Source organism: Larus michahellis, chromosome 8, assembly GCF_964199755.1.
Source record: "Larus michahellis chromosome 8, bLarMic1.1, whole genome shotgun sequence".
In the NCBI taxonomy this organism is placed as follows: domain Eukaryota; kingdom Metazoa; phylum Chordata; class Aves; order Charadriiformes; family Laridae; genus Larus; species Larus michahellis.
In genome coordinates, this window is record NC_133903.1 from 24696024 (window position 1) to 24702185 (window position 6162).

The following is a 6162-nucleotide window of genomic DNA, read 5'->3' on the forward strand; positions in this document are numbered from 1 at the left end:
TGCCTCAGCCCACCAAAAGGTCCTGGGGTGAGGGCATCTACAGTGACTACAACCTCTTCTGCTGGCTGGAGGCCATTATTGCCCAGATGATCATGTTCCTGCAGGGTAGGTTGCCCATGCTCACCTGGCACCACAGCCAATGGGCATTTGGCAACTCTGATGAGGATGTCTGGGGAGGGTCCCCTTTTCCACCCTCCGAAAGGTACTAGAGGCCAGGGCTCATCTCTGTCTCTCCGAAGGTGACAGCAGAGCATGCCTGTGCAGCAGAGACATCTGGGAAACTCGGCGAAACTCCTGCTGGGAGCAGCCTATTTCCTCAATCTCCTAATGCTGTTCAGATCAATAAGGTGTTTTGTTCCTGTAGCACATGTCATTTCGATACCAAGGGGATCCAGGGAAGTGGCAACATGAAAGGCAGTGCTGCGAGCTCAGCTGCTGTTTGCGGGCTTGCAGAGCATGTGCTCTGGGAGAAGTGGGAGAGCTGGAGCTGGAGAGAATGGGCATCCATGGCTGTGAGCTGCCCCGCAGGTGCCCATGTTCCAGGAGGAGGACCCTGCATCCCGGCAGGGTACCTGCCCGTGTCCCAATGAGGTTCTCAGGGAGTGCCCATGTCCCAGTGAGGTGGCAGTGGCTGCTGCATGGCCAGGACCCCGTGGATCATGTCCCTCTAGGAATAATTCTGGACAAATTGCACTCATTCTCAATGGTTAAGAGCACCTTCATGCAACAACACTGCCTGGGAAACACATCAAAGCTCCTGCTTAAGACCAACCTACCATCTTCATTTTCTAGCATGCTCCATATCAACAAAATGTATCATTCCTTTAGCATGTGCCACATGAAAAGTGAGACCTTTTTCCTGTTGACTCACATACTGCCTGCCTCTGGGTAAGGAAGGTGCTGGGCTTTCTTTTAAGATTCCTGGCTGGTGAGGCACACAACCATTTCTGCCTCAGTACCCAGCAGTAATGCAAGGCAGAAAACAGCAGGCCTCTACAGGGTGAAAGTTAAGTTGCATCAATCATGAAAGAATGAAATGCCTTCTGCAAAGCATGCGTTTTGGACCATGCAATTCTCTCTTTTCATCAGAAGTGACTGAGGCTGCAGATGTACATGGTTCTGTGATCTGACAGCTGGACGGCAGCCAGGTGACCAGGGGAGAAAGCCAGCCTTGTAAGGACCGTCAGGGAGCCCTGTGGATGCTGGTCTCAGCTTTAATCCCCTACAACAATCCCCCCAACTCAGATCTGAGTAGCATTTAAACATTCGCCTCCAAAGATGCACAATAGAAAATATCTGTCCCAGGCGCAACAGCATCCATCTCTTTTCTCTAAGACAGAGGCAGCAGTAGCTCACAAGGATGCAGCAAGACAAGTGAGGCTTAGGAACGGGAGCAGGGGTTGCTGATCCTAGCTATGGCCACAGCCAGAGGCGCGTTCTTCACCAGAGCAATCCTGTCCCTGCCTTGGCAGCAGCACAACCAGGAGACGAGAGACCCACCAAGGCCTGATGCACCTCTCTTCTGTAGCCGTGAAGGAAAATGCAGATTTTGAGGAAAGAACCTACAGCCAGCCTAAGGCAGCCATTACTCTGGTTAGCTTGAGGAAAGGCCATGGTAGTCTCTCATGAAAGCAAGCCTGCCTGCTGCGATCTATAATGCGGTAAAACCTTCACAGATCTAGGACCTGGAGAAGAGAAGGCTCCGTGGAGACCTTAAAGCGGCCTCCCAGTACCTGAAGGGGACCTATAAGAAAGCTGGGAGGGGCTGTTTGCAAGGGCATGTAGTGATAGGACGAGGGGCAATGGTTTGAAACTAGAGCAGGGTCAGTTTAGATGAGACATTAGGAAGAAGTTCTTTACACTGAGGGTGGTGAGACACTGGCCCAGGTTGCCCAGAGAGGTGGTGGAGGCCCCATCCCTGGAGACATTCAAGGCCAGGCTGGATGAGGCTCTGAGCAACCTCATCCAGTTGAAGATGTCCCTGCTCACTGCAGGGGGGTTGGACTAGTTGGCCTTTAAAGGTCCCTTCCAACCCAACACATTCAATGATTCTATGATTCTATGACCTGTAATTCGCCCACTCAGCATCACCATCTCTTGCACAAATACCTCCAGTTGGCACAAGAGACCCACATGCTCACATATGGCAGTGACACATGCTGAGGGGAACCACAGGCTCCCCGCAGTCCTGGGCAGCATGCATCGGCGTCAGATCCAGCTCTCCCAGTCCTTCTGTACGCCCCCAAACTTGGCCCTAGGTATGGCGCTCACCTCCCATCCCACAGTCCGCCCTTAAGGCGCGCTGCAGCAGTTCACTCTCCCTGCGGAGGGGCAGCAGCTCAGGCAAAGGAACCCCTCTCTGCCCACAGACCAGCGGCTGTGCAGATCTGGGCGCAGAGGACGGCTGAAGACGGCCACCCGCCCCTGTCCCGCCATTTAGCTACTCCCTGGGCCGCCAGCCTGCCGTGCCCGGGTGCCCTCCCGAGGAGCGGCAGTTCCGCCGGCCGCCGGCCGGTGGCAGCCTCCCTCAAAGCCGGTTCCAGCCGGTTTGGGCGCGCCCTCTAGCGCGCGCTCCCTCACACCAGGGCCCGCCCCGCCCCGCGCGCCATATTGAAAACCTCAAGGCCGGCCTGAGGTGGAGCTCGACGGGCAGCGGTGGTGGGAGTCACCGTGAGGAGGGACAGGGACACAGCTCATAGCCAAGCTCAGGGACACAGGGGGGAGGGTTAAAGCTGGCAGCAACTCATCTCCCAGCTGAACGTGGAGCACAGTGGCCCACCGGTGCCATCTGCCAAGGCCTTCCAGGAACCTGATGTAGGCACTGGAGTTCGTGGCTTGTGACTTAGGAGGCTGACCACAGGAAAACCTTGGCATTTCTCAATGCTGAAAATACTTCAAAAATCACAGAATGGCTTGGGTTGGAAGGCACCAGGGGGAGGCAGATTGTCCAACCCGCCCTGCTCAGGCAGGGCTGCCCAGAGCCAGTTGCTGAGGACGTTGTACCAGATGGCTTTTGAGTATCTCCAAGGATGGAGACTGCACAACATCTCTGGGCAACCTGTGCCAGTGCTCAGTTACCTTCACAGCAAAAAAGTGTTTCCTGATGTTCAGAGGGAACCTCCGGTGTTTCAGTTTGTGCCCATTGCCTCATGTCCTGTCACTGGCTCTGTCCTCTTTTCACCCTCCCTTCTGGAATTTATATACGTTCATAGGATTAATTCTCAGCCTTCTCTTCTCCGGCCTGAACAGTCCCAGCTCTCTCAGCCTTTTCTCATAGGAGAGATGCTCCAGTCCCTTCATTCATCATCTTCATGACCCTTCACTGGACTCTCACCAGTAGCGTCTCTTGTACTGGGGAGACCAGGACTGGGCACTGTACTCAGGTGTGGCCTCACCTGAGCAGAAGGGAAGGATCACCTCCCTTGACCTGCTGGCAACACTCCCCGTAATGCAGCCCAGGATGCCATTACCCCTCTTTGCTGCAAGGGCACATTGCTGTCTCTTGGTTAACCGCGAGGTCTTTTCTGCAAAGCTGCTTTCCAGATCAGTGTCCCCCAGCATGTACTGGTGCATAGGGTTGTTCTTTCCCAAGTGCAGGAATTTGCAGTTCCCTTTGTTGAATGTCATAAGGTTTCTGTTAGCCCATTTCTCCAGCCTGTCAAGGTCCCTCTGGATGGCAAGACAACTCTCCAGTGTATCAACTACTCCTCCCACTTTTGTGTCATCAGCGGACTTATTGAGGGTACACTCTGCCCCACCATCCAGATCCTTAATGAAGTTGAACACGATTGGACCTAGTATAGACCCATGGGCTACACCACTAGTTATTGGTCTTCAACCAGATTTCATACCACTGATCACCACACTCTTGGGCCCAGTCATTCAGCCAGTTTTCAGTCTATCTCACTGTCTGCTCATCCAGCCCATAAATCAACAGTTTTGCTATGAGGATCTTGTGGGAGACTGTATCAAAAGTCTGACAGAAGTCAAGCTAGACAATATGCCCTGCTCTTCCCTCATCTACCAAGCCAGTCATTTCATCATAGAGTGTTATCAGATTGTTAAGCATGACTTCCCCTTCGTGAATCCATGCTGACACCAAGTGATTTGCCCCGAAGTGGTCTTTGCTAAAAGCAGTCTCACTCTTGCCTGATACCCCAACTAGTGCTAATGCCACACTGCCTGTAAGGTCTTTTGATGAAATTCACTTGACTGCCACCTGTTCAAGAGACTTACTGGGAAGGGCTGAACTTGTCCATCTCTCTGCTGTCCTGAGAGCACAGAGGGATTTCACAAAAGCACCCTAAGCCATGTGTGCACCAGGACTTGCCGAGAGCTAGCTGGCCAGCCAAAAGCCAGAGCCACTGCATTCAGCACCTCCTTCTTCACCAAAACAGTCTGTGCTAGGAGCTTTGCTCCAGGTCTGGCTTTGACTTGCAGAACTAAAACAATGTTGGCCAAGTCTGCTTCTACACTGGGACTGCAGCCAGCAAAATACAGCACCAAACAGGAGACAAGAAACACCAGCATCCAGTTGTTCTGTCTTTATTTACAGGGGAGCGGAGGCCCGTATTTCATCTTGAGGGCTTTCGTGGCTGCTTAAGCCCTGAGAAGCCTCACCAGTTCTGCAGGGCTTTGGTCCCCGCTGCCTATGGCTGTACCTAGAATTAGCCAGTGCCAGCCCTTGATTTTGGCAAAGCTGACATGCCTCGGGGAGTGTCTGCAGACAGGGAGGGGGATAAAGGGCTGCCGTGTGCCCCCATCACAGATCAAGAGGGAATGAATTTGCCCCAGCAGCGGTCACTGGGGAAGGTGTTTCCTTTCTCGTTCTCTTTGTTAAAAATCAAAGCTTGTCTCAGCTCACATGGGGCTGGAGAGCGATGGAGCATCGAGTCTCTAAGCTCTTAAGCTTTTAACCATGCAGAGCAAAGCCAATGCTCTGGAAAGACTTAAAAATCATCAGAGTCAGCAAGGCTAAGGGTCCCTGCTCCAGGCTTCGTGGCATGCCTATTAAACTGTTTTCAGTGGGTCGAGTTAGTCCCAGCAGCATGGGCCAAAGGATCTTTCCTGGCTACCACTCCACCACATCCCCTTCCCGGCCCCCACCAAGCCCCTGCCCCAGCCCAGCTGCCCCGGCTTGCTCTCCAGGCATCCCCAGACCTGAAGTACAACCCCACCAGGCTCTCCTGGGACACCGCTGTTGCAGGACTACCAGGTTAGGGGAGACTAATTCTCACCCTGGGCAAGTGAGGGCACTCCCTGGGGACAACATACTGCAGGGGCATAAGTGTCCTCCACCAGGACGCAATGAAAGGGACACAGGCCAGGGAAGAGCATGCTCTGAAAAAGGGGAGCAGAGGACTCCTGGACATCCAGTTTCATGCTACCCAGCTGGGACCTGTGGATGTCCCATATGGGGATGCTAGGCAGCCCAGGGACTGCTACACACTGCTGCCCCACCTCAGACAGGCTGCTCAGCAGCTGCCTTTCATCATCTATTGCCCCTTTCTTTCAGAATAAGCTAGTTCTCCCTTAACCGTATCTTACGGACCCAAAATTCCCCCATCCAAGAGCAAAACTGTTCCAAGTGAGGAATGACAGACACAGCTCTGACCTTCTGCAAGCCAACCTCCAGGCTTAGGGTCGAGCCTAGGTCTCAGCTAGGAGTCCTACCACACATGTGGCTACAGAGCTCCAGAGGGGCTGAAGGTATCCATGTGCTGTCCCCACCCAAGCCAGGCAGTGAGACTGCTAAAGATGCAAGCTGCCATGTTTATATGATCACATACCCAGCATCACCTACCAGGTCCTTGCTGGAGGGTGTGAAAGCAGATCCACGCCTGTGGTGGGAAGGGGTGTCAGACACAAAAAGGAATGCCGTTGAGGGACTGAGACCTGGAGGTGCAGACAGTCAGGGGAGGTATCATTCTCCCAACTCCCAGTGGCATTGTGCAGTGCCTGCCAGCCAAAATCAGGCTGCTCGGCCCTGAACAGCAACGGCAGGAGGCAGCAACCCCAGCCCAGTTGCAAAACCCATGCCACCATCAAGCTGCCACCTCCACCACAGCACATCCGTTTCCCTGGGATGGAGACCACTGCGATACTAAAGCAGTTGTTGAACGCTCTTCCTACCTTATCACCTTTGAAGTGCCTGACACCAGT